At 50.9% G+C, this 11504-nt stretch overlaps 1 non-coding gene across 1 annotated transcript; it reads left to right on the top strand.

The window, feature by feature from the left end:
- Nucleotides 1–6277: 6277 nt before the first annotated feature.
- On the top strand, nucleotides 6278–6384 carry LOC136148841 (U6 spliceosomal RNA). Its single transcript, XR_010659604.1, has one exon. It is a non-coding gene; the product is annotated as a U6 spliceosomal RNA (small nuclear RNA).
- The last annotated feature ends 5120 nt before the right edge of the window (nucleotides 6385–11504 follow it).

Here is an 11504-nt window from a genome sequence, read left to right as displayed (position 1 = left end):
CTGATCCCCAGGTGTGGAGAGTGAAGGGGTAGGGTCCAGCGATCACCTGCTCTCAGGTGCAGCGAGGTCTGGCTGATTGGGAATGGCTGTATGGCAGTGTGACAGTAAGGCTGGCAGTGCGAAGAGCGTGTGCTTGTGAGTGGCAGCGTGTGTACCTGTGACAGGTGTGATTGTCTGTGAGGGCCTTAGAGGCAGTGTATTCTTCTCGTCTCTCCTGGGGAGGAGCAGACCCCGATCCCCAAGAATCTACTCAATGAAGTCACTGACGGGGAGTCTCCTCCCTCGCAGATGGGCGGGGTGGGGCGGGACAGAGCTCTGCTGGGACAAAAGGCGCGGCGAGGAGAGGAGGGGAGGAGAGGGGAGGGGGCTCCGGCGGAGGAGGGTGGTCGGTGATGTCACCGGCGCTGGCGGACTGGGCTGGCTCAGAAACGCCTCCGCAGAACCCAATGCGACCCGGCCCGACCCTCCCCCGGCTCAGAAGCTGGCTGCCCCCTCTAAGAGGGTCGCGGACATCGAGCACCTTGTAGACTCCGAGTCCCCACACCCCCGCGGCGGAAGAGTCGATGGGCCCTCAGTGTCCCGATCCCCGCTCCCACCATTAGGACCCCTGGCTTCGCGACGCCCCCATCCCCACCCCCGGGACCCTCGAGTCCTGGCTCGGCGCCCTCACCGGTGAGGAGCTGCGGGCGCCGCCGCGGTCCGTCAGACAGCCGCTGCCCCCTCCCCCGGCTCTGGCTCCGCCGCCTCCACTAGGGACAGGAGTCGCCCGCCCGCCGGCGGCAGACAGCCGGCCCGGGAACCCGCCCCCACAACTCCGCCTCCGTACTGCCCATTGCGCCGTCTGCCCGTCACTCAGCTCAGCCTCTGTTGTAATTGGACAGATTTCAACGAGTGGCTCTGTGGTAGCCGTCCCTTCCTCCGCCCCTGTCACCCGGCCACACGCGCACACATTCCGGGCAGTGATTGGTATGAGTCTGATTGGTGCACTCTGAAATCAATCAACCACACCTCTTCGCTATCTGGTCATGTCATTGGTGAAACGAACAGAGGGCGGTAACTCTTCGCGCCCTTTGATTTCATTGGTTGGTCTGTGGGGCTTAGACCCGAGTCGGGGGACAACTATTTTAGTCCAATCTCCGGTTTGAGAAGGTGGGACGTACTGGTCGCTGCTCGAATCTCGGGAGAACCTTCTGGAACCCCTGCAACGTCAAAGGCAGCCTTAAAGGAAAACTGCGCCCACCAGTTGGCGGTGACTCTGGGCATTCTTTCCTTTCTTCATTTAGGAGAGTAGGGGAGAGAATAGTGCACCCTAGGAGGTGTAGTCCTTGGACCAGGGTCAAAAGGTCATTCCTTCTTACCTGTCTTCCATTGAACCGTGAACTTACATAGCCCTGACCTGATTTAGCTTTACCTTACCGTGACCCGGAGTTGACCTGAGGTGACCTAACTGAATCTCAAAATAGGCCCCGGTAGATGTGCATAGTACTCTTCTGCTCTTTCCTTTGTAACCTGGTAGTTCTCCACAATTTTAGCACCTCCATAATTCCGTTTCTGAGTCCCTTTTTATCCTTTGTATGTTTCCCTCATTCGCGTTCCCTCATGAGCAGCCCCTTCTCAGCAACCCCCATGATACCCATTAAAGTTCTTCCTATAATCTTTCATCTTACTTCCCCTTTGAGTTCCCATTAAGGTAACACAAGTTTTAGACCCGTTTTACTTTCCCCCCTTCTTGACCCCATAGGATCTCCTGTCTTTCGCCCATGATCTTTTGCCTTACTCTATTCTTAATCCTTATTCCCACGAGCTCCCCTATCCTGGTCCCCCTTTTAATCCTTCATCTCAGCTCCACATGATCTTTCTTAACACCCTCATAATCTCCCATTTCAGTACCCCCACCCCCATTAATTCTCAGCCCCAGTGTCCCCGATGTTCAGAGCAGGCAGGGCTGCGGAGGCGGTTGCCAGCGGAAGCCGACGCTTGAGCAGACACGGTGCCTGGCGCCCACGTCACTGTCTCCCAGGCCCATCTGTGCTAGAGGGAGCGGGGGTGGAGAGGGGGTAATCCAGGGGTGAAGAGGGGGAAGGAGTTCTTGGGGGCTTTGAGGACAAAGGAAGGACCAAAGCAGAAGCTGTCACCTCTTTCCTTGTGGTTTCCCAGAGGCAGAGTATGGACACCCATGAAGTCATGCAAACTAGATGGAGCTTGAAACTGAAGCTTGGAGAGCATCAATATCTAGGACACAGAATAGAACAGGAGGGCAGTCTAGGGGTCCTAGGGTCAGGTCTGCCTATTTTCTACTATCTGGCTTTCTGGTTATCATGATGGGGATTCCGGGAATAAAGGGGTGTGAAGGAAGGAAAGGAAGTGTGGTAAGAGGAGGCAGGGTGAGGGAGGATAAGGAGAGGAGGGAGGGAGGATGGGTGACGGAGTAGAGTAGAGGCAGGAGAGAGCAGGGGTGGGGGAGGGGGAAGATGGGGAGATGGGTGAGGGAGGGGATAGGAGGGAGGGGAGATGGGTGAGGGAGGGGATAGGAGGGAGGGGAGGTGGGTGAGGGAGGGGATAGGAGGGAGGGGAGATGGGTGAGGGAGGGGAGAGAGGGGAGATGGGTGAGGGAGGGGATAGGAGGGAGGGGAGGTGGGTGAGGGAGGGGAGGGAGGGGAGATGGGTGAGGGAGGGGAGAGAGGGGAGATGGGTGAGGGAGGGGATAGGAGAGAGGGGAGATGGGTGAGGGAGGGGAGGGAGGGGAGATGGGTGAGGGAGGGGAGAGAGGGGAGATGGGTGAGGGAGGGGATAGGAGAGAGGGGAGATGGGTGAGGGAGGGGAGAGAGGGGAGATGGGTGAGGGAGAGGATAGGAGGGAGGGGAGATGGGGGAGGGAGGGGAGGGAGGGGAGATGGGTGAGGGAGGGGATAGGAGGGAGGGGAGATGGGGGAGGGAGGGGAGAGAGGGGAGATGGGTGAGGGAGAGGATAGGAGGGAGGGGAGATGGGGGAGGGAGGGGAGGGAGGGGAGATGGGTGAGGGAGGGGATAGGAGGGAGGGGAGATGAGTTGAGTAGCAAAGGTATGGGATAGAGAGATGAGGTGAGAAGGCATGAGAAAGGGAGGGGAGGTTGGGTGGTGAGGGAATGAAATGGTGTGACATGGAGGTGGGAAAGGGAGGGTGAGGGGGCTCAGGACTGGTACTGGCTCCTTGTATCCAAGGGCTCTCAATCTTCTACCTCCAGATTCATGGGGGCCTGGACTGTGGGAGGCTCTGATTCTTCCTATTCCAGTTCTGTCTATTTTGCCTCCCCCAGCCTTGCCTGTGCCAACACGGAGGCAGAGTTTAGTCACCGGCCTTTACCTGGTCCCAGCTAATGCTGAAGTGTAGGCTTAGACCTTCGGGGGGCAGAGCTGTGCCTTCAGGTGTCGGTGGCACAGATTCTGTTGTTGGCCGAGTTTGCAGTTGCTGTCCTGTGTCCCATTGTCCTGGGTATCAGGTGTGTGTGAGAGGAACCGGGGGTGCCTCAGGGTGTGGCAAAGGGTGTGAGGAAGTAGGCTCTGAAGGCAGACTGTTGACCTTGCGAGGTTGCTTACCGTATCAGTGCCTAATTTCCTCTTATGTAAAATGGAGATAGAAAACAGCCGTACCGCATCGGATTGTCGTGAGGGTTAATTAAGGTGACACATGTAGTGCTGACAGCTTGGCCTGCAGCTAATGGTCAAGAAAGGTAACTTATGCTATATGTTCACAGATATCTGGATATGTGAGTGCATCTATAAACGCTGGAGTCTGGAAATTATTTGTAGTGTTGTGTTTATCATGCAATTTATGAGTGAAAGTGTATCTGTTTAATTATTTTTGCGTGTGCTTGATTCTGTGTTATTTATTGTAGGTATGTGATTTCATGTTACTGTACATATGTGATTAAGTGTAGGCCTGTGTCTTTGTCTACATGACAAAAAGTGGATGAAGTAAGGCTTCATGGCTATTGATATGCTGGCACTGTCTGCCTTTGTATGCATGCATCTGTGATCTCGTCAGTTCCAAACACCCCCTCTCGCCCTCTCTCCCTCTGGAGACGTCACAACCGTAGATGTCCCTCATTTCCTCACCCTGAGGGAACCGGAACCTGGGGCAGGGGCGGGGGTGGGTGCCAGTGAGGAGGTGTTTAGACAGGAGTGCGTGTCCCTGCCCAGGCTGTGTGTGGGAGCGGGAGGCCTCTCTCACGTAAGTCCTGGGGGCTCCAGGGGAAGTGCTCCCCAGCCTCTTCTCAGTTCCCTGTCTCGTCACCATGGCAGCGGTTGCCAGGGGCTCCCAGGGTTGCTAAGATCTGGGTGTGGGAGGCTGCCAGCACTGTTGCCAGTAGAAACAGAGAATCCTGGGGGAAAGGAAGACTACCCCCACGCTGCCGGCTTTATGCAGTGACAGGACTGTTTCTTGGACCTCTCCTGTGTCCCAAAATTGTTCCTATCATTTGTATGTGGCAGTACTAGGGTTGGTGGGGGGCTTCAACAGGAAGTTGGAACTAGAATACTGAAATTCACATTCTGAGGAGAAAAGGGGCTCTTCTAGCCTGGCTCTTCCCATCTTTAAGGTTGGGAGGCTCTTAGAAATTAGTGACTTCCTTATTCTGTCTACCATTGCTTGTACTTCTCCCCTGGCAATATCTCTTTTTAAGTTCTCCAATGGCTGGTACTTATCTGATGTTTCACCTTGTATAGGAATACCATGTTGAGCCCATTATCCACTGACTCCTTCCTGTAGTCAGACACTTTGCATATCACCTGGATACACACTTCATGCTGACACATTAGCCCAGAATTCAGTCCCACAATGAGCCCCAACTTTGGCCTCAGCCTGAGACACTGATGTTGGTCTTAGTCTTGGGTCAGGTAGCTCTCCCATCCAGCCTGAGTCTAAGCCTCCTCCTAGATCTTTTCAGATGAGCCCTAATCTTGACACTGATACTTGCACACTGACCGGTCATCTGACTCCCAGATACCTGTCTAGTGTCTCCCTGCCTGTTCCGAACCTACACTGACTAGTTGTTGTTATCTTTTCTTAGTCACTAAGTTGTGTCCGGCTCTTTCTGACCCCATGGAGTGTAGCCTGCCGGGCTCTGCTGTCCCTGGGATTCTCCAGCAAGAATATGGGACTGGGTTGCTATTTCCTTCTTAAGGGTATCTTCCCGACCCAGGATTAAACCCACATTTCCTGCTTAGCAGGTGAATTCTTTACCACTGAGCCACCTGGGAAGCCCTGCAATGACTAGTACCATAAAAGTTCAAAGAGTTTTTTATTTTTTGCTTTGGGGTGAGAGAACAGTACTGGGAATGACCATCAGAGGGCATGCAACATCAGCTTCTGAAGGCATGCTTCTCAGAGCCCACCTGGAAAGGGGATAATAGGCGAATTGTGATATTGGATCTCTTCTCTCAGGTCAGGGCTCAGAGCTGGAGGCACAGCAGTTGGTCTAAGAGGTTGAACTAAAGAAATTAAGGCTTTCGGCTCAGCAGTGCTGATGCTTTGGGTTTGTATGGGTCTGTACAAGCATGGATCTCCCGTTCAGCAGGCCTCAGGGCTGGGGTTACAGTAGAAGGTGCCTAACCACTTACTGGCATCGCAGGCCTCAAGATAACTGGAGACCTGGGAAGGCATTTCACCCTCAACATCATATTTCTGTCATATGCATGTATAGCTTCACTACCTTCCCAGGTATTCAGTTGTCTTTTGGTCCTATTGAGCAGAAATCTGCCCCTTCTCCACCTTTGATCTTAGCTCTGTTCTTGAGGTCACATCAACCTCATTGGTCCTATCTACCAGACATCAGCCATCTGCATCCCTCAAATCTGCTCCTTGATAGGGTGAACACCTCTCAGGCCTTCATGGGTTCCTCCTCTGCCTTGTTCAGTTCCAGCTACTAAGACTATGTTCCCCTGGCTGTGGTTCAGTTCATGATGCCTGGCTCTGATTAGCTTTTTCCAGGGGTGCCAGTCAGCATACTAGCCAGCCCACATCCCTCCTCTGACCCTTTCTTTCCATGTAGCCTCAGGTTACATCTTCACCAAGTGAAGACTGCATCCTTTGCTCTCCCTTACCTGCTAAATCACATCCTGCCTGTTTTGTACCTATTATAATTTTAAAGGAATGTTATTGTTTATTAAAAAAGAAAGGATACTTGAAACTAATGAAATAAAAAAACATTTTGGCAATACCTTCTGAGTTTTAGGGCAGTCCTTGGGCTTGGTATTCTCTGTCTTTGATGCTTCCTTAGATGGGACAAGGAGGGACTTAAGTGCTCACTTTAGCAGCACATATGCTAAAATTGGAACATTACAGAGGTGATTAGCATGGCTTCTGCACAAGGATGACATGCAAATTCATGGAGCATTCTATATTGTTTTCTAAGAGTATTAAAATGTAATAATGTAAAGTGAGTGTGTATATGAATAAATGAGTATATTAAAAAAAAGAAAAGACGGACTGAAAATTCCTAACGGGCTTGGCTGTGACTTCAGCACTGTGGACAGAGGCCAATGGAAGTATCCCCAGCTATGCGGGCGAGGGGGGTGGTGTATGGACTGATACACACACAGCCTTCAGGGGCCAGAAATTCTTTCTGTTCACTCAGTGCCTTACAGTGTACCAAGCTCTGTTCAATTACCAATTTTATCCTGTCTTCACTCAACTATCAGCCTAGGAGGCAGACAAAATGAACTGTTTTCCAGGTTTTTACAGATGAGGAAATTGAAGTTTAGAAAGGCCAAACTCTAAACAACCCTATGAGTGGGGTGGGAGAGAGAACACTAATTACTCCATATTTAGCAAATTTAGTGATCACTGCTCTACTCTGGCTCAAGTGCACTCCTCTTTATCTCTAGGGAAAGTCAGAGTGTGTGGAAGTTTTTGTGGAACTGAAGCTCCATCCAACCCTGGGAACAAGTGCCGGTTGGTATGAGGAACAGAGCTGGGAGGGTCCGAAGTTCCAGTCAAGACTGTCTGAATGAGAGTGGGGAAACCTTTCTTGTCATGAGGGCTCATAGAGGTCCAGCTTTCATGCCTATTTCTCTGTCCCAATGCTTGGCTTCACTGAGCCTAGAAACGAGAAAGGGTGTGTAGGTAGTTATTGTGTCTGAACCTGATGGACTTCTGTGGGAAAATTCCAGGATGGAGTGGTGTGGGAGTCTGTGAGTGAAGGGGGTGAGTTGTGCAGGTGGTAAGAAATCCTCTGATGTGGGCTACATGCCTGTACCTGTGTATGCCTGTTCCCTGGGGATGGAAACAGGAGGTGCCGGACCATACAGCAACTTTCTTTGAGGTGTACTTTGACAGGCAGCACAATAAATTAAGAGCATGGGCACTGAAATCAGACTGCCTGACTCCCCTACTTCCTAAGTTTGTGACTGTGGAACCTCACTTTCACTTTCTCATCTGTAATACAAATCACATAGGGTTGTTTTGAAGATTAGCTTTATGCAAAGCACTTAGAACTGCCCAGTGCATAGGAAGTGCTAAAATGTTAGCATTTACAGTTGATTCTTGAACAATGTGGGAATTAGGGGAGCTGATGCCCCTGCCACAAAAATCCTCTTGTAACTTTATAATTGGGCCTCCATATCCCTGGTTCCACATCTGCAGATTCAACTAAGGGCTGTGGGGTACTGTTGTACCTATTTACTGAAAAAAAAATTTGCATATAGTTGGATCATGCAACTTAATGGCCTCTGGTCCCTTGAGGGTTAGCTGTATTTGTGTTTGGGGCTCCTATGGTTTCAGAGTAGAATATCTGCCTCTGATCCAAAGTCTAGAGATGCTTTCACATCTACAGGTACTGACTCTGTTCTTACCAGGCAAAAGGGATGAATTGAAGATTTCATAGTCTTTTGAAAGCTTTTCCAGATCTTAGTTTATCCAACCTATCATATCACATTAACACAATTAGCAGAGATGGTGAGGAAACTCCAGACCAAGGAGAGCCCAGACCAGGAGAAAACAGCCAACTAGTAGTCCCCACTTTGTAGTTCAGCAGAAACTGGGACGGGAATGTCTAATACTGGCCAGGGGTGTGTGTTTGGGGTAACACACAGCGGGGAGGCTCAGAGGGCTTACCTCTTCCTCAATTTCTTCAAAAACTTTGGCTTTTCTCTTCTGTTCCCCCATCTCCTCTGTGTCCATGGTGGAGCCCTTGTCTCCTCCCCACGCGCCCCTGCATCTGGCAACCTAGCTGTGGGCTTCCTGGAGGCTACAGCTGCTCCTGTTTTAGATTCAGGAATTGGCCAATCATAGGAAACCAAACCAAAACTCGGCAGGTGCCCTGAACAACAGGAAACAGAAGCCAAAATAACATCACAATCTTTTTATTAGGATTTCCATTGTGCCCAGCTTCTGGGAACATTAGCTCCTTCTGGAGTGAAGGCTGAGCCATGCGGAGGAGCATGCAGCTATAGTGATGGGAAGACAGGGCTTGGGGATGTTCCCCTCAGCTTACTGTCAAGTTACCTTCTGGAGAACAGCATTGGATCCTCCATTATTACTTGAGTGCTCTCAGAGCCACTCTCACAAGTTTGTGTTCGGCCAGAAGACAAATCAGAGACCATCTCTCACAGGAGGCTAGGCTTGATGGCCTTTGTTTCACCATGGATATGGAAAGGCCTTGCTACTTATACCTTGATGTTCTTATCCGTGGTCGTCCCAACCCATGCTACACAAACTAGGATGTTACTGGGCTTCTTAGTCACTGGCCTGAGCAGATCTGACATCCTCTCTGATCTGAGTCACTGGGGCGTGTGGCCCAGAGGGAAGAAAGTTTTTCCTTAGTGCTAGCGGGGTCTATTGGAGATTCTGTAATCTGTTCATTTTCTTTCCTTTCAAGGTTGCCTAAAGCAGTGGCAGCAAGAAAGCAGCAGCAGGGAAAATGCCTAGTCCTACCCCACTCCAGGGTGAACCATCGAGAATGGGCGTGATGCATTAATACTCCCCACTCAGGGAGGCCTCTGTTGTCTGGGCTGTAAGCTAAGGGCCCAGAGAAAGATTCTGGGAAAGTTGGAACCCGGTGGTGTGGAGAAAGCAACTATTTCATTTCACTGTGAACAGAGGGGTAAAAAGGGGTGTGGTCACAGGCGCTGCCAGGATGCCCTAAAATCCTGGCATCAGTGGTGCTTCGCCTTTTAAATGCCAAGTCTGTGTCTGTCTTTACTCTGTTGGTTTGATGGGACCTGCAGGATCACCAGAGCTGCTACCAGTCCTGCCCTGGGGTTCCTCTTGGCTTTGTGGTATTCACGGCTGGCCTGGGGCCCTGCCAGCTTCTTTTGAGCTTCTCTCTTGCCTTTAGGCTTCTTGGCATGACTTCTACTGAAGCCATGAGACCTGCAATGGTTGAGGTTTGAGGCTCAGCAGCCTAGGCACCATCCTGAACCCAGCATCCAGGGAGGTGCTCTCTTCCCAGGCGGTTTGATTCTGTGCTTCCCATATTGTTGGTAGGAGTGGGGGACCCCCATATTTAGTCACTCTAACAAGGCCAGGGCGACATTCCATAGGGAGCACCAGGGCCAGAAAGGCCAGTGTCTGGCCTGCAGTCACAGTTACTTAGGCTGAGGACAAAAAGAGGCAACGTGCTCATGGCTTCAGCCGTGGCTATCCTCTAAGGAAGAGCTCTTGAAATGGATCAGTATCTATGAGTGAGGAAACTGCTCCATCCCTAGGATCAAAGGGGCCTGTTGCTCAAAAGCATAGAGCCTCCATCTGCTAGGAAAGGCTGATATCATGAGAGGAAGCCATGGAACAAATCTGAGGAGGCTATGTGGCCACAGCTATTGCCTCAGCTGACTCTCAGTCCCCAAAGCTCCACTGTATCATCCAGACGTCCGTGCCTTTATACCTGAGCATGGAGAAGAGGACTGTGGGTTAAAAACAGACTGAGGGCAAGTAGTCTCCAGAGGAGCATCTGTGTAACCTCAGCCTCCCTTGACTTGGGGGTGGTGGTGCAGTTGGGGGTGACTGGGAAAAGAACTGATCTCTGCAATTTTGGGTAGCTAAGATTGAAACATTTTCTTGTACTCCTATTACAGTCACACACTAATTTCTGTACTTGGCAGAATTTCAGACAGTCACAATGATGAAAGGGCTTGAAAAGGAAAGGAAATGAGCTTCACTAGGTTTGGGTTTGGGTGGAACTCCGGGAGTCGGTGATGGACAGGGCGGCCTGGCGTGCTGTGGTTCATGGGGTTGCAAAGAGTCAGACACGAATGAGCAACTGAACTGAACTGAACTGAAGTTTATAAAAGTTTGAATGTCTCCATACATGCTGGAGAGAGGCCCTGTGGATTAGGACACTGCAAGGGGAGACCTCAGAAAGGCGGGTTGGGACAGAGCTTCTACAACTCTTAACTGAGGGAGCAATGGAATCTCTCCTCTCCCCTTTGGTAAGAAGTTAGATGCCTATGGAGAAGAGACTGCTTGCTTTTCTGTCCTTTTCTGCTTCCTAGGACTCCCGTGACTTGGCACCCCATCTTTTGATGAGGGCATTGTCTCCTCTGGGCCCTGTGCAGCATGTCCCCACCAAGGAAGCTTGCTGTCCCAAAATAGGGAGGGGTGGTCTCAAATGGGTCAGATCCTACTGTGGAAGAACCCTGGGGCCTGTTTTGCCAGGCCCTGAGAGACAGTTGGGCTGCTCTAGTGGCCTCCAGTCGTTACCACTCACCCACAGAAAGCTAGAAGCTGCTGCTCCAGAAAGGTAGGCATCACCTTGGTCTGTGAAGGATCAGGGAACAAGAAGATGGACTTCCAATCCTTGTGACTGATGATGAGGCAGGAGAAAAAAGCTGTTCAGCTCTCAAAGCCTAGAGCTTGTTTTTACTCAAAATGCTTTGTCCTGAGATCAAGCAGCCCAAGGCCATTGACATAAAAGGTGATTTGCTAGGAGAGTAAGCAAGAGCCCTTGTGCTTAATGTGGTTTAATCTTCTCAGTGCAGAACCCCAGGCTGGGCTGCTTCAGATACAGTCATTGGGCCCAAGAGTCATGTGCTTTCTCTTTTTTTGGCTGGACTGAATAATGGCCCCTCCTACTGATTAGTCTTGGGAGTGTGTCTATGGAGTATTTACAAAGAACTGAGGGTTTTGAAATGTTCGGAGCCATACACATGAACCCAGTTCATCTTCTGTCTGCTTCTTTTCAGTCCTAAATAACCCAACCCCAGAAGCTTCTTACTTGACTCTCAGGTCACGCTGTCTCTGCAGGAGGAGACCATACATTGCTCTTGCCATGCCCCGAGTTACAGCTCCCCCCATCCTCTGAGCAATCCTGAGCTGTATGCTGTCTTCTGTAGAAGTGCCTAAAGGAATGTGGATGTGTTAGTTTCTTTGTGACTGAGCCCAGCCCCTCTCAAATAACTCTGGTACCAAGTCAGACCTTGCTAAACCTAAGTCATGAGGTTGGAAACAGAAGCTTGAACTTTAGGGCCTGTGCTCACCCATAGCATACGCTGACTGGAGAACTTGTTGAGAACTTAGGAAGAACAGCCGGG

This window comes from Muntiacus reevesi, chromosome 17 (genome assembly GCF_963930625.1).
Source record: "Muntiacus reevesi chromosome 17, mMunRee1.1, whole genome shotgun sequence".
Lineage (NCBI taxonomy): Eukaryota > Metazoa > Chordata > Mammalia > Artiodactyla > Cervidae > Muntiacus > Muntiacus reevesi.
Note: the sequence above shows the minus strand (reverse complement) of the source record. Positions and strands in the feature narration are given on the sequence as shown.